A 22,009-nucleotide genomic window follows, 5' to 3' on the forward strand; every position below is an offset into this window, starting at 1 on the left:
TGTAAAGACTATATTTCTAAATGAGATCACACTTACCCCCTAAGATACTGGGGGTTAGGACTTCATTTTTAAAATTATTTTTATTGTTTTTTAAGATTTTATTTATTTATTTGAGAGCAAGCGAGCGAGAGAGAGCCAGAGAATGAGAGAGCACAGGCAGAGGCAGAGGGAGAATCAGACTCCTGCCGAGCAGGGAGCCCAATGCGAGGCTGAATCCCAGGATCCCAGGACCCCAGGATAACGACCTGAGACAAATATAGACGCTTAACCAACTGAGCCACCGAGGTGCCCATGGGGGGTTAGGACTTCAATTTATCTCTTTGGGAGACAACTGTACCCATAGGATATATAGCCACATAGGCATACATACAAAGAAATTTATGTATTTTTCCCTCTTTCTTCAACCTTTTAGTTTATATAAAGATTCTAATGGGTGGTTAATTTTTTTTAAAGATTTTATTTATTTATTCATGAGAGACACGGAGACAGAGAGAGGGGCAGAGACACACGCAGAGGGAGAAGCAGGCTCCATGCAGGGAGCCCGACCTGGGACTCGATCCTGGGACTCCAGGATCACACCCCAGGCTGAAGGCGGCGCTAAACCTCTGAGCCACCCAGGCTGCCCTAATGGGTGGTTAATTTAACAGTTTAGTCTGTAGATCACAGAATAGTCAGCTGGAACTGTGAATGACTCCTGGACTAATTAACATCCTTTAGGGATGACTGTAGGGACTCTGTGTATCCCTTTTGGGGGGAAAGGGTGAGAGTGTCTTCATTGTTTGGAGCATAGTCGCATCTATCCTGTTAGGCAGAAGCATAAGGCTGTTTTGTTACACAGAAGTTCAAATACAGGTAGAGAGATGGCTATGGTTGCTGGGTAGGTGAAGGGCTGGATCATGTGGATCGTTACTCGTTTTCGGCTGCTCACCCACGCTCTATATTCCGCTCTGACTTTTTGGAGCAGGAGCTTCTGCGTTTCCTGTCAGTTGGCTTCCAGCGCGCTTCTACCAGCAGGGGGCACTAGAGGAAGACCGTGGGCCAGGGCTGGACCCCATCTGCTCTGCAGCAGCAGCCGGCACATCGGCACATCGTCCCAGCCAGCAGTAGTTGGCTTCAGCCTCCAGTTTGTTTTGGGAGTCTCAGTCCCGGCCTCTCCACTCTCCCAGGATCTCCTCTCCTCTCCTCCTCTCCTGCCCCGGTCCTGGGGTCTCCTCCTCTGAGCTGTCCTGAGCACAGCAGGACACCACCTCTCTTCAGAGGTGGGACCCTCACCTCCAAGAGCCTCCACTCTTCACCCCGGCTCCAGGCTTTTAGGATCTTCGTTTTGCTCCCTCAGCCCTTCCACTGGGCATTGCTTTCTGGGGTAACACATTTCACCGTGGGACATGAGTGTCCCATGTTTTCTTTTCTAGCCTCTGCTTCCCCAATGCCCTCTTTTACATTCTCTCTTAAAATAGCTAGTGAGGTATCTATTTTCTTGACTGGACTCTGATAGGGATAATTTCTAGACAAGGTGGGGGAGGAGATATCAACTTTACTATATTAAAATCAGATGTCAAGGACCCTGACTTCTACATTTTTGCATTACCCACAGGAGCGAATGAGGACTCTTACAAATATTCAGCAAATGGTGGAGTAATGAGTAATGAATGAGTCAATGTGCCCATAAGAGATACCCATGTCCTGGGGCGCCCAGATGGCTTAGTTGGTTAGGCATGCGATTCTTGATTTCAGCTCAGGTAGTGATCTCAGGGTCTTAAGATCAAGACCCACTTTGGGCTCCTGGCTCAGCCAGGAGTCCGCTTGGGATTCTCTCCTTCTCTCTCTGCCCCTCCCCACCACACTGGTACATGCTGTCTCTCTCCCTCTCAAATAATAAATGAAAAAATCTTAAAAGAAATTCATGTCCTAAACTGTGGATCCTATGAATCTTTCCTTACACAGAGGGGAGAAGGGGTTTTTTCAGATGTGATGAATAAAGATCTTGAACTGGGGAGATTATCCTAGATTGTCAAGGTTGCTCTAAGTGCAAACAGATGCATTTTTTAAAAAGATTTTATTTATTTATTCATGAGAGACACACACAGAGAGATAGAGAAGCAGAGAGAGAACCAGAGAGAGAAGCAGGCTCCATGCAAGGAGCCTGATGTGGGATTCGATCCCAAGCCACCCAGGGATCCCCAAACAAATGCATTCTTATAAGAGGGATGCAAAGGAAGATTTGGTAGAGAGAGGAAAAGGTGATGTGCAGATGGAGCAAAGATTTTAAGAGGTGGCCTGGAAGATTGGAGTGATAGCCAAGGACTGCTGACAGCCATTGGCAGCTGGCAGGAGCAAGGAACATATTCTCATCTTGAGCCTCTGGAACTGGAATAGAGTAACAACACCTGTTGTTTGACACCATCAGGTTGTGGTAATTTGTTTACAGCAGCCCCAGGAAACAAATACATGAATATTGGATTGGATCAGATTATTCTTTGGGGCACGGGATGCAAAAAGCCACTGCCAAGGCATTCATTGCAAGAAGGAAAGGAGAAGGAGAAAAATAGAGCCACAGATTGATGTGGGAGAGGACTTTCCTGAGGAAAATAGTTCTTCTGATGTCACATCCAGACATTAAGATGTCACATTAAGATGTGGCTTAATTGGACAGGTCAATGTCCTGTCTATTTTCATTCCATTTGGACCCCTCATTTTCAACTTTCTGACTTATTTTATATTCTAACCCACCTACTACCTAAAAGGATTTGAAGTGGTTTATAGTAAAAAACAACTCTAGAGGGCCTGGGTGATTCAGTCGGTTAAGCATCTGCCTTTGGCGTAGGTCATGATCTCAGGGTCCTGGGATCAAGCCCTGCATTGGGCTCCCTGCTCAGCCAGGGAGCCTGCTTCTCCCTCTGCCCCTCCTCTGGCTTATGCTCTCGCACGTGCGCGCTCTCTCTCTCAAATAAATAAATAAAAATCTTTAAAATTAAGAAAAGATAGCCCTAAGTAAATGTGAAATGAGAGGAACTGAAGTCACATTATAGGAGTCATCATTAATTTATTCATTCTTTAATTTTTTTTAAGAGTTCAGCTTTTTACTGAGCAGCTTATAGAAGTTTAGTCAAAAAGACCAAAGCTGGGGCACCTGGGTGGCTCAGTGATTGAGCGTCTGCCTTCGGCTCAGGTCGGATGAAGTCCTGCAACGGGCTCCCCATGGGGAGCCCGCTTCTCCCTCTGCCTGTGTCTCTGCCTCTCTCTCTCTCTCTGTGTCTCTCATGAATAGATAAATGAAATCTTTTTTTTTTTTTTAAAGACCAAAGCCCATGTCATTCTTCATTCTTGTATTCATTTAAAACATTCTACCCACCAAATGAATCTTCCCAGCACTGTGCTTGATTTGATAAAGATGTTCCTTATGATGCAGGACCAAGATAGTCAGAAATTATGAAACGAGAATGAACTGAAGCAGCTTGATGTTTGGGCTCAGCATGGATAAGAAATAGGGTTATACACCAAACATCAGCCTGCCTGTGTTCTAGTCTGCTGCTTGTCTGGCTCCTGGGACGCAGTTTCCTCCAATAGCCTGGGGACCTGAATGACTATATGGAAGAAGGCTGGCTGTTCACCTGCTCAGTATTGTTATATAACACACAAAGAAATATCTATTGTGTATAAGCCTTCCATACTTCGAGGTCTGTTTGTGGAAGCAACTGGCTTGTCTTTCAGTACAACATTCTAGGGCAATAGATTCATCAATTATTGGGGATAGGATGCACTGCTGATGGAGCCTGTAATACTGGGACATAAGAGATATATATTTGATCTTCCTCCTGTTTCTTCTTCCTCCTTCTTCTGTTTCAGAGCTCTTAATACCCTTGAAATTTCCTAAGAGGCAAGAGCAATAGGAGCATTGTTTGTTGCAATATTTAGTCTTTTGTCCTTGATTTCCTGAAACAGCTCCAGAGCCATAAAGGTAAAAGGAGTGTCTTATTATTCATAACAAAGCTCTTCAATCATACCTGACTTTATGTTAAGGAGATGACTTTTGGAAAGTCCCTAAGGATGGGGGGCTGGTTTCCAGGGCAACCAACCACCCATTAGAGGATTGGAACTTTCACTCTCAACCCCTTGACCTTGAAGGAGAAGGGCTAGAGATTGAGGTCAATCAGCAATGCCCAGTGATTTGATCAACCATGCTTATGTAATATAGCCTCCATAAAAACCCCAAAGGAGGGGCAGCCCGGGTGGCTCAGCGGTTTAGCGCTGCCTTCAGCCCAGGGTGTGATCCTGGAGACCCAGGATGGAGTCCCAAGTTGGGCTCCCTGCATGGTGCCTGCTTCTCCCTCTGCCTGTGTCTCTGCCTCTGTCTCTCTGTCTGTGCCTCTCATGAATAAATAAATAAAATCTTTTTTAAAAAAACCCCAAAGGATGGAGGTTCAGAGAGTTTCTGGGTTGGTAGATGCATTGGAGGTTCTGGAAAGAGTGATGCTCTAAGAGACCATGGAGGCTTCAGATGTGCTCTGCCTTGTGCATCTCTCCCATCTGGCTGTTCCTCAGTCATACCTTTCTATCATAAACTGGTAATCTAGTAAGTATATGTTTTCCTGAGTTCCATGGGCAACTTTAGAAAACTAATTGAAGCTGAGGAGGGGGTCATGGAAACTTCTGAAATATACTCGATTGGTCAGAACACAAATGACCCCCTGGACTTCCATGTTGGTGTATGAAGTTAATGTGGGGAGTAGTCTTGTGGCCTCAGCCCTTAACCTGTGGGATCTTCTGCTATCTCTAGGCAGATAGTGTCAGAATTGAGTTAAACTATAGGACACCCAGCTGATGTCACAGAATTGCTTGATGTGTAGAAAACACCCACACATCTGCTGTCAAAAGTGGTGTTGTAATAGAGATAGAGTGTGAGTAGCAGAAGAAATACAGAAAGAAGTGAGTTTTTTCTTTACCTTGAGTCATTTTGGCTGAGAGCAGGGCTTAGTAAGCCCCTGAGCCAAATCCAGTCTGCCATCTGTTTTTTTGTCTCTTTTCTTTGAAAGTTTACCGATTTGTTTATTTTTTTTTTTAGTAATCTATATGCTCAATGTAGGGCTCAAACTCATGACCCCAAGATCAAGAGTCACATGCTCTTCCAACTGACCCAGCTGGGTGCCCCCCTTTTAAATTAAATTGTATTTTTGAATAGATATTATAAGCACATGATAGAACATTCAAAAGGTAAAAATAAATATACTTTGGAAGTAATTTCCTCTATTCCCATCCACAGTTGCCTACTTTTCCTCCTCAGGTGCAGCCACTATTACTGGTGGACTCCTGTTGTCTACTAGAGATGTTGAGAATTTGTGCATCTAAGTGTGTATGTGTATTGCCTAATCCAGGTCATAACAATTTACCTATACATTTCTTCTATAATTCAGTTCTATTGTTTTAGCTGGTATCAGGGTTATGCTGGTCTCAGAATGAGTTAGGAAGTGCTCCCTCTTCAATTTTTTGGAGAAGTATGAGAAGGATTGGTATTAGTTCTTGTTTAAATGTTTGCTAGAATTTACCAGGGAAGCATCAGATCCAGGAGTTTTCTTTGTTGGGAGATTTTTTTTAAAGATTTTATTCATTTATTTGTTCATAGAGACACAGACAGAGAGAGAGAGAGAGAGGCAGCAACACAGGCAGAGGGAGAAGCGGCTCCATGCAGGGAGCCCGACGTGGGACTCCATCCCAGGTCTCCAGGATCACACCCCGGGCCACAGGCGGCGCTAAACCACTGCTGCCACTAGGGCTGCCCTGTTGGGAGAATTTCTTAAAGATATAATTGACTTATTACAACATTGCATTAGTTCTAGGCGTAGAAACATAATTATTTGATATATGCATATATTGCAAAATTATTGCCATAATGAGTTTAGTATCACCACACATAGTTACAGATTTTTTTCTGGTGATGAGAATGTTTAAGATTTACTCCTCGTGACTTACAGATATACAATTCAGTATTACTAACTATAGTCACCATGCTGTACATGAATCCCCAAGACTTATTTATCTTATAGCTGGAAGTTTGTACCCATTGACCTCCTCTATCCATTTCACTCATTGCCCCCACCCCAGCCTGAGCAACCACCAATCTACTCTGTCATTATGGGTTTGTTTGTTTTTTAGATTCTATATACAAGTAAGATCATCTAGCATTTGTCTTTCCCTATCTGACCTATTTCACTTAGTATAGCATTCTCAGGGTTGATTAATCTTGTTACAAATGGCAAGATTTCCTTCTTTCATATGGCTTCTTTCATATTCCATTGTGTGTGCATGAACTTATTTATTTGTATATATGATTAACTCATACACATATGCCAATTAAAAAAAGATTTTATTTTTAAGTAATCTCTACATCCATCATGGGGCTTGAACTCACAACCTTGAGATCAAGAGTCACGTGCTCCACAGATTGAGCCAGCCAGGCACCCCCTGACACACACCACATTTTATTTATTCATTTATATGAGATGCTTATATTATTTTTCTCTTCAATTTAGTGTGCTTTCATGTCTTGGCTATTGCAAATGATGCTGCAATGAATATGATACAGTGATTTTCTCTCCCTTGTGAAGATACCCAGGAGTGGAATTGCTGGATCATGGTAGTTCTATTTAATTTTGAGAGGAACCCCCATGCTGTTTTTCATAGTGGCTGCATTAATTTACATTCCCAAGAGCAGTGCACGAGGGTTCCCTTTTCTCCACATCCTCATCAACACATATTCTTTCATCTTTTTGATAATAGTCGTTATGATGGGTGTGAGGTAGTACCTCATTATCATTTTGATTTGCACTTCCCTGATGATGAGTGATGTCAAGCATCTTGTCATGTATCTGTTGTACATTTATCTGTCTTCTTTGGAAAAAATGTATTCAGAGCCTTCCCCATTTTTCAATTGGATTGTTTGGATTTTTTGCTACTGAGCTGTAGGAGTTCTTTACATATTTGGGTACTAGCCCCTTATCACATATATGATTTGCAAACATTTTCTCCCATTTGGTGGGTTCTTTCTTTCTTTCTTTCTTTCTTTCTTTCTTTCTTTTTAAGTTGTTATTTATTTATTTGACAGAGAGAGAGAGTTTGAGCACAAGCAGGAGGAGCAGCAGAGGGCGAGGGAGAAGCAGATATGCCACTGAGCAGGAAACCTGACACAGGGCTTGGTCTCAGGACCCTGGGATCATGACCTGAAACAAAGGCAGATGCTTAACTGACTGAGCCACCCAGGTGCCCCATGCTTTTTTCCTTTCATTGATCTTTTCTTTGCTCTGCAGATTCATTTTAGGTTGTTATAGTTCCACTTGTTTTTTCTTTTATTGCCTTTGATTTTGGTGTCAAATTCAAAAAATAGTTTCAAGATCAATATCAAAAACACTTTCCTCCATTTTTTTCTTCTAGGATTTTTATGGTTTCAGGTCGTACATTCAAGTCTTTAATCCATTTTGAGTTGATTTTTATATCTGGTATAAGATAGTGGTGCAGTTTCATTCTTTTAAATGTGGTTGTCCAGTTTTCCCAGCACCATTTATTGTAGAGACTTGTCCTTTCCTCATTGTATATTCCAGCATCTTTGCTGTGAATTAATTGACCACATTTGTGTGGGTTAACATCTGGGTTCTCTGTTTTGTTTAATTGATCTGTGTCTGTTTTAGTGCAAATACCATACTATGTTGATACTATAGCTTTGTAATGTATTTTGAAATCAGGGAGTGATACCTATAGCTTTGTTCTTTCTCAAGATTTCTTGTCTAATTGGGATCTTGTGTGGGTCTATACAGATTTTAGGCTTGTTTGTCATATGTCTGCTAAAAATGGCATTGGAATTTTGGTAGGGATTATGTTGAATCTGTAGATTGCTTTGGGTAGTATGGACATTTTAACATTTTTCCATTCCATGAGAATTGAATATCTTTCCATTTATTTGTGAGTTCATCAGTGTCTTATAGTTTTCAAGGTACAGGTCTTTTACTTTTTGGTTAAATTTATTCCTCAGAAAAAAAAGAAAAAAAATTTATTCCTCAGTATTTTATTATTTTTTGACACAGTTATAAGTGGCTTTGTTCTCTTAATTTCTCTTTCTGGTAGCTCATTATTAGTATATATAAATGCAACAAATTTTTGTATATTGATTTTGTATCCTGCAAGTTTACTAAATTTGTTTATTCTGGGTTTTTGTTTTGTTTTGTTGGTGGCATCTTTAGGGTTTTCTATATTATGTCATCTGCAAATAGTGACAATTTTACATCTCCCTTTCTGGTTTGGTTGCCTTTTATTTCTTTTCTTCCTAATTGCTCTGGCTAGGACTTCCAGTACTATGTTGAATAAAAGTGGTGAGAATGAGCATCTTTGTCCTGTTCCTCATCTTAGAGGAAGAGCTTTCAGTTTTTCACCATTGAGTATGATGTTAGCTATGCGCTTGTCATATACAATCATTATGTTGAGGTATATGCTCCTGATACCCACTTTGCTGAGAGTTTTCATCATAAATAGATGTTGAATTTTGTCAAATGCTTATTCTGAAATATATTGAGATGCTCATAGTATTTTTATTATTCATTTGTTAATGTGGTGTATCATATTGATTGATTTGTGGATGTTGAACCTTCCTTGCTTCTTGGGATAAATCCGCTTGATCATGGTGTCTGATCCTTTTAATGTACTGTGGAATTTGGTTTGTTAATGCTTTGAGGATTTTGCATCTATTTTCATCAGGGATATCGGCCTCTAGTTTTCTTGTTATGACCTAGTCTGACTAGGGTATCTAAGTAGTGCTGTCTCCATAAAAAGTGAGTTTGGAATATTCCCTCCTCATCCTTTTTTTTTTTAATTTTATTTTATTTATTTGTGATGGTCACAGAGAGAGAAAGAGAGAGAGGCAGAGACATAGGCAGAGGGAGAAGCAGGCTCCATGCACCGGGAGCCTGATGTGGGATTCGATCCTGGAGACCCAGGATTGCGCCCTGGGCCAAAGGCAGGCGCCAAACTGCTGCACCACCCAGGGATCCCCCTTTTTTTTTTTTCTAAATTGAAGTATAGTTGACACACAATGTTATGTTAGTTTTAGGTGTGTTTATATGCTATGCTCACCACGAGTGAGGCTACCATCTGTCACCATAAAATGCTGTTACAATGTCATTGACTATATTCTCTATTCTGTGCCTTTCATTGTCATGATTCACTCACTCCATAACTAGAAACCTGTGTCACTCCTTCACTCATTTGGCTCATCCTCCACCCTTCCTGCTGACAACCATCAACTTGTTCTCTGTATTTATGGGTCATTTCTGCTTTCTTTTTAAAGTTTTATTTATTTAAGTAATCTCTACACCCCATGTGGGCTCAAACTCATGACCCCAAGATCAAAAGTTGCATGCTCTTCCAACTGAGCCAGACAGGTGTCCCTGTTTTTTTTTTTTAAAGGATTTATTTATTATTTGAGAGAGAGAGAGAGAGAGAGAGAGAGAATACTAGTATGGGGAGGGGCAGAGGGATAGAATCTTCAAGCAGACTCCTTGCTGAGTGTGGAGCCCAGTGCAGGGCTCAATCCCACAACCTGTGAGATGATGACCTGAGTTGTAACCAAAGAGTCAAGCACTTAACCGACTGAGCTATTGAGGCTCAGTCATATAGTGAATGTTTTTGTTTATTTGTTGGTTGTTTTTTTTTAAACATTTATTTATTTATGATAGACATAGAGAGAGAGAGAGAGAGAGAGAGACAGAGACAGAGACAGAGACAGAGAGAGGCAGAGACACAGGAGGAGGGAGAAGCAGGCTCCATGCAGGGAGCCCGACGCGTGACTCGATCCCGGGACTCCAGGATCACACCCTGGGCCAAAGGCAGGCGCTAAACCGCTGAGCCACCCAGGGATTCCCGTTGTTGGTTGGTTTTATTTTTTAGATTCCACATATAAGTGAAATCATATGATGTTTGTCTTTTTCTGACTTATTTCATTTTGTATAACACCCTCTAGGTCCATCCATGCGGTTGCAAATGGTAGAAACTAGTTCTTTTTATGACTAAGTAATATTACTCTGTGTGTGTGTGTGTGTGTTTGTGTGTGTGTGTGTGTGTGTGTGTGTGTGTGTATCACATCTTTATTCATCTATTGGTAGACAATTGGGTGGCTTTGATATTTTGGCTATTATAAATAATGTTACAGTAAACAAAAGGGTTCATATATCTTTTTGTATTAGTGTTTTGTTTTCTTTGGGTAACCTCTTCCATTTTTGGAAAAAGCTTGACATAGATTGGCATTAATCTTTCTTTATGTGTTTGCTAAAATTCACCAGGGAAACCATCTGGTCCTGGACTTGGCTTTTTTCGGAAGTTTTTTTTTTTTTTTTTTTTTCGGAAGTTTTTAATTGCTGATTCAATCTCCTTATTACTTATAATTGTATTCACATTTTCAGCTTCTTAATGATATAGTTTTGGTGGCTTTTGCACTCTAGGAATTTTTCCCTTTCCTCTAGCTTATCTAATTTTTTGGTGTAAAGTTGTTCATAGCACTCTCTTATATTCCTTTTTTAAAATTTATTTATTTATTCATGAGAGACACAGAAGGAGAGAGAGGCAGAGACACAGGAAGAGGGAGAAGCAGGCTCCATGCAGGGAGCCCAACATGGGACTCGATCCTGAGTACCCAGGATCAGGCCCTGGGCTGAAGGAGGCGCTAAACCACTAAGCCACTGGGGCTGCCCTCCTTTTTTTTTTTTTTTTTTTTTAATTTTTATTTATTTATGATAGTCACACACAGAAAGAGAAAGAGAGGCAGAGACACAGGCAGAGGGAGAAGCAGGCTCCATGCACCGGGAGCCCGACGCGGGACTCAATCCCGGGTCTCCAGGATCGCGCCCTGGGCCAAAGGCAGGCGCTAAACCGCTGCGCCACCCAGGGATCCCATGCCCTCCTTTTTATTTCTGTAGCATTGTTAGTGATCCCTACTTCTTCTTCTGATATTTATAATTTGAGTCTTTTTTTTTTTTTTAAAGATTTGTTTATTTATTTGTTCATGATAGACATAGAGAAAGAGGCAGAGACACAGGCAGAGGGAGAAACAGGCTCCATGCTGGGAGCCCCGCGCAGGACTCAATCCCGGGTCTCCAGGATCGTGCCCTGAGCCAAAGGCAGGCGCTAAACCGCTGAGCCACCCAGAGATCCCCTATAATTTGAGTCTTTTCTTTTGGACTTAGTCCAATGAGGTAAAGGTTGATCTTTTTAAGGATTTGATTTTATGATTTTTTCTCTGTGTTTTTCCATTCTTTATTTTGTTTTTCTTCTCTAGTCTTTATTATTTCCTTCCTTCTGCTAGCTTTGGGTTTAGTTTGTTCTTTTTCTAGCTCCTAAGTAATACAGTTAGGTTGTTGATCTGAGATTTTTAAAAAAGAAGACTCTATTATTGTAGACCTGTCTCTTTTTCCTTTCAACTATTAGGGTTTTCTTCATATATTTTGATGGTTTGTCAGGAGGTAGATAAATGTTTATAACTGTTTTATTTTCTTGCTGTATTGAGCCTATTATTTTATTTTTATTTTTATTTTTATTTTTATTTTTATTTTTAAGTAGGATTCACACCCAGCGTGGAGCCCAACAAGGGGCTTGAATTCAAACCCTGAGATCAAGACCTGGGCTGAGATCAGGAGTTGAACTTTTAACTGACTGAGTCACCCAGGGGCCTCTTTAGCCTTTTATTAATGTATACTTGTTCTTTGTCTCTTGTAAACTTTTTAAATTAACTAATTTTGGCTGATATTAGTATGGCTACTCTTCTCTTTTGGTTACTATATGCACGGAATATATTTTTCCATTCTTTCATTTTCAACCTGTTTCTGTCTTTGGATCTCAAGTGAGTTTCTTGTAGATAGTATATCATTGGATCTGTGTTTTTATCCAGTTGTCTTTTGACTGAAGAGCTGAATCCATTTACACTTAAAGTAATTACGTGACAAGGGACTTACTTCTGTCATGTGCTATTTGTTTTCTGTATATCTTTAAATTTTTTTTAAAGATTTTATTTATTTATTCATGAGACACACACACACACACAGAGAGAGAGAGAGAGAGAGAGAGAGAGGCAGAGACACAGACAGAGGGAGAAGCAGGCTCCAGGCAGGGAGCCCAACGTGGGACTCGATCCTGGGACTCCAGGATTATGCCCTGGGCCAAAGGCAGGTGCCCAACCGCTGAGCTATCCAGGGATCCCCTGTTTTCTGTATATCTTATAGTCTTTTTGTCCCTCATTTCCTGAATTCCTGTCTTCTTTTGTGTTTAGTTAGCTTTTTTGGGAGTGAAATGTTTAAATTCTTTCTTAATTTCCTTTTGTGTATATTGTAAAGCTATTTTCTCTGTGGTTACCATGGGAATTATAATTAACATCCTAAAATTAGGGATGCCTGGGTGGTTCAGCAATTGAGCATCTGCTTTGGCTCAGGGCGTGATCCTGGGGTCCTGGGATTGAGTACTGCATCAGGCTTCCTGCATAGAGTCTGCTTCTCCCTCTGCCTGTGTCTCTGCCTCTGTGTGTGTGTGTGTGTGTGTGTGTGTGTGTGTGTGTGTGTCATGAACAAATAAAAGTAAAAACCTTTTAAAAAGTCCTAAAGTTAAAACATTCTAAAACTGAATTTATAGCAACCTAATTTCAATAACATACAGAAGATCTATTCCTTTACAGCTCTATCCTCACCCCATTTGGCTGTTGATATCACATATTACATCTTTATATAGTGTATGGCCAAAAACATGAATGAATAATTCTTCAAAATACATCAGTCTCCTAAATTATGTAGAAAACATGCTTTGGAGTTACCAACCAAAGTTATAGTAGTAGTAAGACTAGTTTTTACACTAACTTAAAAAAATGTATAGTGTTAAATCATGTAGAAAACAAAAAGTAGTTACAAACACTTGCTATAATTATACTAGCTTTTATAATTGCCCATGCTATTACTTTTATTAATATATTTAGATCTATTTATAGCTTTGAGATACTGTCCAGTATCTTTTCATTTCACCCTGAAGTACTGTCCAGTATCTTTTCATTTCACTCCTTTGAGCATTTCTTGCAGGGCAGGTCTAGTGGTCCCAAACTCCCTTAGCTTTTGTTTACCTGGAAATGTTTTGATTTCTTCACTTTTGGTTATAAGAATCTTGGTCTACAGTTTTTTGTTTTGGCTTGCTTTCTCCTACCCTCAAAATTTCTTTCTTTCTTTCTTTCTTTCTTTCTTTCTTTCTTTCTTTCTTTCTTTTAAGATTTATTTATTTATTTATTTATTTATTTATTTATTTATTTATTTATGATAGACATAGGGAGAGAGAGAGAGAGAGAGAGAGAGAGGCAGAGACACAGGAGGAGGGAGAAGTAGGCTCTATGCTGGGAGCCGGACGGGGGACTCAATCCTGGGACTCCAGAATCGCACCCTGGGCCAAAGGCAGGCGTTAAACCACTGAGCCACCCAGGAATCCCCCTCCCCTCCAAATTTCTGATGAGAAATCAGTTTATGATCCTATTGAGGATGGCTTGTATGTGATGATTTGCTTCTCTCTTTCTGGTTTTAAGATTTTCTCTTTGTGTTTGGGTTTTGTAAGTTTGATTATAAGGGTGCCTGGGTGACTCAGTTGGTTGAGGGTCTGACTTTTGATTTCTGCTCAAGTCATGATCTCAGGGATTGAGCCCTGTATCAGGCTCCACACTCAGCACAGAGTCTGCTTATCCATCTCCCTCTGCTCCTCCTCCTGCTCACATGGTCTCTCCCAAATAAATGAATAAATAAAATATTTTTTTAAAAAAGAAAGTTTGATTATAATGTATCTTGGTGTGAGTCTCTTTGAGTTCATCTTATTTGGAATTCATTGAGCTTTTTTGGAACTTTATGTTCTGTATTTCATTAAATTTAGGAAGTTTTCAGCCATCATTCCTTCTAATATTCTCTTTGCCCCTCCCTCTCTCTTCTGGACTGTCATGATGTGTATGCTCATCCACTGATGGTGTCCTACAGGTCCCTTAGGCTCTGTTCACTTTTCTTCAATTTTTTTCCTGTTCCTTAGCCTCAATAATTTCCATTGTCCTATCTTAAAGTTCACTCAGCCATAAAAAAGAACAAAATCTTTTTTTAAAAAAGATTTTATTTATTTATTCATGAGACACAGAGACAGGCAGAGACACAGGCAGAGGGATAAGCAGGCTCCATGCCGGGAGCACGATGCGGGACTCCATCCCGGGACCCAGGATCACGCCCTGGGCCAAAGGCAGGAGCTAAACCGCTGAGTCACCCAGGAATCCCAAAAAGAACAAAATCTTGCCATTTGCAATGAACTGGATGGAGCTAGTGAGTGCTAACGCTAAGTAAAATAAATCAATCAGAAAAAGACAAGTACCATATGATTTCACTCATATGTGGAATTTAAGAAAGAGAGAGAGGGAGAGGCAAACCAAGAAACAGACTCTTAACTATAGAGAACAAACTGATGGTTGCAGGGAGGGGAAGGAGTGGGGGAAGGGGTAAAACAGGTGATGAAGATTAAGGAGTGCACTTGTTCTGATGAACACTAGGTGATGTATGGGACCATTGAATCACTATATTGTGCATCTGAAACTAATATTACGCTGTATGATAACTAACTGGAATTTATTTGGGGTTTGTGTGTGTGTGTGTGTGTGTGTGTTTTAGGATTATTTATTTATTTAAGAGAGAGGGCACACAAGCAGTGGGAAGGGGCAGAGGGAGAGAGAGAGAAGCAGACTCCTCGTTGAGCAAGGAGCCTGACATGGGGCTCCATCTCAGGACCCTGGGATTATGACCTGAGCTGAAGTCAGATGCTTAACTGAATGAGCCACCCAGGCACCCCAACTAACTGGAATTTAAATAAAAACATTTTGGGGATCCCCGGGTGGCGCAGTGGTTTAGCGCCTGCCTTTGGCCCAGGGCGCGATCCAGGAGACCCGGGATCGAATCCCACGTCGGGCTCCCGGTGCATGGAGCCTGCTTCTCCCTCTGCCTGTGTCTCTGTCTCTCTCTCTCTCTCACTGTGTGCCTATCATAAATAAATAAAAAATTTAAAAAAATAAAAATATTTTTTAAAAGTTCTTATCACGAGAAAAAATTGTAACTATGTATCATGACAGATGTTAATAAGACTTACTGTCTGCGTTCTGGGGAGCTTCCATGCACCCTCCAGTTTTGCCACTCTCCCTGCCTCTGCACGTGTTCACTTCTCTATATGCTCATGACTAAGTCATTGACCTTTGCTGATTCAACTTCCAGCCCCTCTCCCCTCCCTGGAGGTCAGAAGGAGCGACTGAAAGTTCCAACCCTCTAATTACATAGCTGGTCCTCCTGGTAATGAGCCCTGCCCTCAAGTGGGGTCCAAACATCACTGCCATTAATAACAAGACATTCAGCTCAACCATATGACTCTGAAGCATTTTTAGGAACTGTGGATGAAGACCAAATATATCTGAGAAATATATTTTAGTAATCGGAATGACCAAATATGTATTTTTAAAAAAGGTTTTATTTGTTTACTTGACAGAGAGAGAGAGAACACAAGCAGGGGGAGAGGGAGAAGCAGGTTTCCTGCTGAGCAAGGAGCCTGATGTGGGGCTCGATTCCAGGACTCTGGGATCATGACCTGAGCTGAAGGCAGATGCTTAATGGACTGAACCACCCAGGTGCCCCCAAATATCTATTTTTTTAAAAAAATATTTTCTTTATTCATTTGAGAGAGAGAAAGAGAGAGCACAAGCAGGGGGGAGGCAGAGGGAGAGGGAGAAGCAGACTCCCTGTCAAGCCGGGAGCCTGATGTGGGGCTCCATCCCAGGACCTGGAGATCATGACTTGAGCTGAAGCAGATGCTTAACTCTCTGAGCCACCCAGGCACCCCCTCAAGTATGTACTTTTAATAAATCATTATATCACAGTTGATATTAATCTGAAATCTATTATATATTAAGATATTAATTGTAACCCCCATGGCAACCACTAAGTAAATTATATATATATGAGAAATTTGATTCTCATTTTAATTCATATATATGGGAATTAAAATGTTACACTAGAAAATCACTAACACAAAAGAGGTGGTGGTGATGGAGTAGAGAAAAAGCCAAACGTCAAGAGATTGAGAAATACAGAGAACAAATAGCAAAATGTAAATCCTACCTTATTTGTAAGTATATTAAATGTAAATAGATTAAGCACTCAAGTTGAAAGAGATTGGCAGAATAAATTTGAAAACAAGTTTTAACTATATGTTGTCTACAAGATACAAACTTTAGATTCAAAGACACAAATAAATTGAAAATAAATGGATGGGAAGAAGATATATCATGCAAATAGAAACCAAAAGAGGGTTGATGTGGCACTATGAATATCAGCCAAAAGAGACTTTAGGACAAAAAGTAGAGTGAAGAATGTTATTTTATAGTGATAAAGTGAATCAATCCATCAAGAAAACAGAATAATTATAAACATATATGTCCCAGAGCTTCAATATACATGAAGCAAAAATTGACAGACTTGAAGGGAGAAATAGACAATTCAACAACAATAGGTGGAAACTTCAATATCCAACTTTCAATAATAGATAGGAAAATGGGATAGAAGATCAACATGGAAATAAAGGATTTGAACAACAATATAAACTGTCTAGACCTAACAGATCTTCCTCAAAGAAGCCATCCAAGAATAGCAGAACACACATTCTTCTCAAGTGTACATGGAACATTCTCTAAGTTGACCATATGTTAGGTCATAAGACAAGCCTCAACAAATTTAAAATGTGAAATCATACAGAGTATGTTCTGACCACAATGGAATGAAGTTAGAAATGAATAACAGAAGGAAATTTGGAAGATTCACAGAACTGTGGAAATTAAACAACAAAATCCTTAATAACCCATGAGTCAAAGAAGACATCACAAGGGAAATTAGAAAATACTCTGAGGTAAATGAAAACAAAAATGCAACATGCCAAAGCATCCCTCCAGAATGCAGTGAAAGCAATGCCGAGAGGGAAATCTATAGCTGTAAGAGCCTATATTAAAAAAAGAGAGATCTCAAGTCCATAACCTAAACTTCTTCCCTAAGAAATTAGAAAAAGATCAAATAAAACCCAAAACAAGCAGAAGGAATAAAATAATAAAGATTAGCATGAAAATAAATAGAGACTAGGAGAACAATAGAGAAAATCAAGGAAACCAAAAGTTGGGTTTTAAAAAGATCAACAAAATTGAGAGGCAAAGCCACCCTCCCCTCCCATCACACGGTCTGATTTCTGCAAACGTGCCATTTCAATTATCTATTGCTGCATTACAGACTACCCCAAAACATTAACTTGAGACAGAGGCAACCATTTATTTGTCCCCAATTCTATATTTTAGTCAGGGTTCAGTGAGCATGATGCAACTCTGCTCCACATGGTAGGTAATCCAGAAGCTCAGATGGGGCTGTTATTTCCAAGATGGCCCACTCCCAGGGCTGGTCGTTTGTGCTGACTCTTGGCTGGGGCTGTAGATCCCTTGAATGTGGGCCTTTCCCTGTGACAACTCAGGCTTTCTTACAGTATGGCAACTGCGTCTGCCTTCAGCTCAGGGTGTGACCTCGGAGTCCCGGATCGAGTCCCACATCCAGCTCCCTGCATGGAGCCTGCTTCTCCCTCTGCCTGTGTCTCTACCTCTCTCTCTCTCTGTGTGTCTCTCATGAATAATAAATCTTAAAAAAGAAAAAAGAAGATATGGTGTGTATGCATGTATGTATATATATATGTATATATACACACACATATATATAATACACATATATATACACATTACATCCACATCCACATATATACATATGTACATATCCATATACATATATATGGATGGAGTTAAAGAGTATAATGCTTAGCAAAATAAGTCAGTCAGAAAAAGACAAATGCTATATGATTTCACTCATATGTGAAATTTAAGAAACAAAACAAATAAGCAAAGGAAAAAAAGCAAGAGAGAGAGAAGCCAAGAAACAGATTCCCTTTTTAAAAAAGATTTTATTTATTTATTTATTTATTTATTTATTTATTTATTTATTTATTTGAGAGAGAGAGAGAAAGTGCATGAGCAGGGGGGAGGGGCAGACAGGGAGGGAGAAGGAGAATCTCAAGCAGACTCCCTGCTGAGCTCAGAGCCCAACTCAGGGCTCAGTCCCACGACCCTAAGATCATGACCTGAGATGCTTAACCAACTGAACAACCCACACACCCCAAGAAACAGACTCTTAACTGTGAAGAATAATCTGATGGTGACCAGAGTGGAGGGGGATAGGTGAAATAGGTGATGGGGATTAAGGAGTACACTTGTTGTGATGAGCACTGGGTGATGTATGGAAGTATTGGATCACTATATCGTATATCTAAAACTAATAAAATATTGTATGTTAATGATTTTTAAAAAGAATCATACAATTCAACACTAATAATATTAATCTGATTATTAAAATAAGCAGAGGGAAAAAAAATAAAATAAGCAGAGGACTTGAAAAGACATTTTTTCCAACAATATACAAATGGCCAACAGACACGAGATGCTCAACATCACTGGCCATCAGGGAAATGCAAATCAACATGACAATGAGCTCTCATCTCAAACCTGTCAGAACGGCTACTATCAGAAAGAAGAAATAAGTGCTGATAAGGATGTGGAGAAAAGGTAACCCTTGTGCACCATTGGTGAGAATATAAATTGGTGCAGCCACTATGGAAAACAGAATGAAGATTCATCAAAATTAAAAATGGAAATACTATATAATCTAGTGATTACACTTCTCAGTATTTATTTAAGAAAATGAAAAGACTAATCCAAAAAGATATCCTCACCCCTATGTTGATGGCAACATTATCTACAACAGCCAAGATGTGAAAGCAACCTCAGTGTTCATTAATAGATGAATGGATAAAGAAGTGATATATATATATATATATATATATATATATATATATATATATATATATATCCCACTACACACACACACACACACACACACACACACACAAAATGGAGTATTACTCAGCCATCAAAAAAGAATAAAATCTTGCCATTTGCAACAACATGGAATGACCTAGAGGGTATTGAACTAAGTGAAATAAATCAGAGAAAGACAAATACCATATGACTTCACTTATATGTGTAATCTAAATAAACAAAACAAATGAACAAACAGAGCAAAATAGAAACAGACTCATAAATACAGAGAACAGCGGGGGTGGGGGGGAAAATAAATACAGAGAACAAACTGGTGGTTGCCAGAGGGGAGGGGATTAGAAGGATGGACAAAATAAGTGACGGGGATTCAGAGGTACAGGCTTCCAGTTATAAGATAAACAAATGATGAGGTGCAAGGTACAGCGTAGGGAATGTGCAGGCTTACCCTGTTTTATTGAACTTCACTTTTTTGCAATTTGCAGATACTGTGTTTTTTACAAATTGAAAGTTTGTAGCAGCCGTGCATCTAGCAAATATCAGTGCCATTCTCCCAACAACATATGTTCACTTTGTGTCTCTGTCAATTTTGGTGATCCTCAGTATCTCAAACTTTTTCATTATTACTATATTTGTTAGAGTGGTCTGTGATCAGTGATCTTTGATGTTACTATTGTAACTGTTTGGGGGCCTCACAAACTTACTAGTATAAGATGGGGAACTTAAATATTGTGTGTGTTCTGAGTGCCAATCAGCTATTCTCTGTTTCTTTCCCTTTCCTCTGGCCTCTCTATGCCCAGAAACACAACAATATTGAAATTAGGCCAATTAATACCCCTACAATGGCCTCTAAGTGTTCAAAAGAAAGGAAGAGTCACAAGGCCCTCACTTTAAATTGAAAGCTAGAGATAATTAAACTTAATGAGGAAGGCATGTTGAAAGCCAAGACAGATCAAAAGCTAGGCCTCTTGCACCAGTTAGCCAAGTTATGAATACAAAGGAAAAGTTCTAGAAGGAAATTAAATGTTACTCCAGTGAACACATGCATGACAAGAAAGCAAAACAGCCTCACTGCTGATATGGAGAAAGTTTGAGTGGTCTGTATAGAAAAGCAAAAAAACCCCACAACATTCCCCTAAGGCAAAGCCTGGTCCAGAGCAAGGCCCTCACTCTCATCAATTCTGTGAAGGCTACAGGAGGTGAGGACGCTACAAGAGAAAAGTCTGAAGCTAACAGAGGTTGGTACACGAGGTTTAAGGAAAGAAACCATCTCTGTAACACAAAAATGCAAGGAGGGAAGCAGCAACGAGTTATCCAGAAGATCTAGCTTAGATAATACATGAAGGTGGCTACATTAAACAAGAGATTTTCAATATAGATGAGACAGGCATCAATTATAAGAAGATGCCATCTGGGATTCTCTAATCTAGAGAAGAGAAGTCGGTGCCTGGTTTCAAAGCTTCAAAAGACAGACTGACTCTCTCATTAGGGGCTGATGCAGCTGGTGACGTTAAGTTGAAGCCAGTGTTCATTTACCATCCTGAGAAACCGAAGGCCTTTAAGAATCATGCTAACTCTACTCAGCTTGTGCTCTACAAGTGAAAGAAAGCTCCTGGATGACAGCACATCTGTTTCCAACATGGTTTACTGAATGGAATGACCCGCTGGTCAGCAGCTTAAGCCCGCTGCTGGGAGACCTCCTGCTCAAAAAAAAAAAAAAATGTTTCTTTGTTTCAAAATATTACTGCTCATTGACAGTGTACCTGGTCACCCAAGAGCTCTGATGGACAACGAGATTAATGTTTTCATGGCTGCAAACACAACACCCGTTTCGCAGCCCATGGATCAAGAAGTCATTTTGACTCTCAGGTCTTACTATTTAAGAAATACACTTCCTAAGGCTATAGCTGCCATTCCTCTAATGGATCTGGGCCAAGTAAATTGAAAACCTTCTGGAAAGGACTCACCATTCTAGATGCCATTAAGAACGTTTGTAGTTCATGGTAAGAGGTCAAAATATCAACATGAATAGGAGTTTGGAAATAGTTTATTCCAACCCCTATGGAGGACTTTTATGGGTTCAAGACCTGAGTGGAGGAAGTAACTACAGGTAGGGTGGAAATAGCAAGAGAAATAGAATCAGAAGTGGGGCCTGAGGATGAGCCCACATGGCTGCAATCTCATGATCAAACTTGAGTGGATGAGGAGCTGCTTCTTACCAACAAGCAAAGAAAGTGGTTTCTTGATTCCCGTCCTTTCCCTTATAATCCCTTTTACTATTTCTTATATTCCATGTATGAGTGAAACCATACGATGATTGTCCTTCTCCATGTTGACAAATCAAACTTCAATAAAAACAAATGTAAAAAAACTGGTTTCTTGAGATGGAAGCTACCCCTTGTGAAGGTGTTGTGAAGACTGTTGAAATGACACCAAAGTTGGGCAGCCCGGGTGGCTCAGTGGTTTAGCGCCGCCTTCAGCCCATGGCATGATCCTGGAGACCCGGGATCGAGTCCCACATCGGGCTCTCTGCATGGAGCCTGCTTCTCCCTCTGCCTTTCTCTCTGTGGCTCTCATGAATAAATAATTAAAATATTTTTTTAAAAAAAGAAATGACACCAAAGGATTTCCTAAGTGAAGTGGATAAAGCAGCAACAGGGTTTGAGAGGAATGACTCTAATTTTGAAAGAAGTTCTACTGTGGGTAAAATGCTATCAAACAGCATCGCCTGACACAGAAAAATTGCTCATGAGAGGAAGAGTCCATCAGTGCAGCAAACTTCATTCTTGTCTTATTTTCAGACAACAGCCACCCCAGCTTTCAGCCACCACCACCCTGGTTAGCAGTCATCAACATGGAAACAGGACCCTGCCCCAGCAAAAATGATTACAGCTTGCTGAAATCCTATATGCTGGTTGTCATCTTTTAGCGATAAAGTATTTTTTGTTTAAGGCACATAGATTTTGTTAGACACAATGCAAACCACTTTTATAGGTACTCGGAAACCAAAGAATTCATTTGACTTGCTTT

Source organism: Vulpes vulpes, chromosome 1, assembly GCF_048418805.1.
Source record: "Vulpes vulpes isolate BD-2025 chromosome 1, VulVul3, whole genome shotgun sequence".
Lineage (NCBI taxonomy): Eukaryota > Metazoa > Chordata > Mammalia > Carnivora > Canidae > Vulpes > Vulpes vulpes.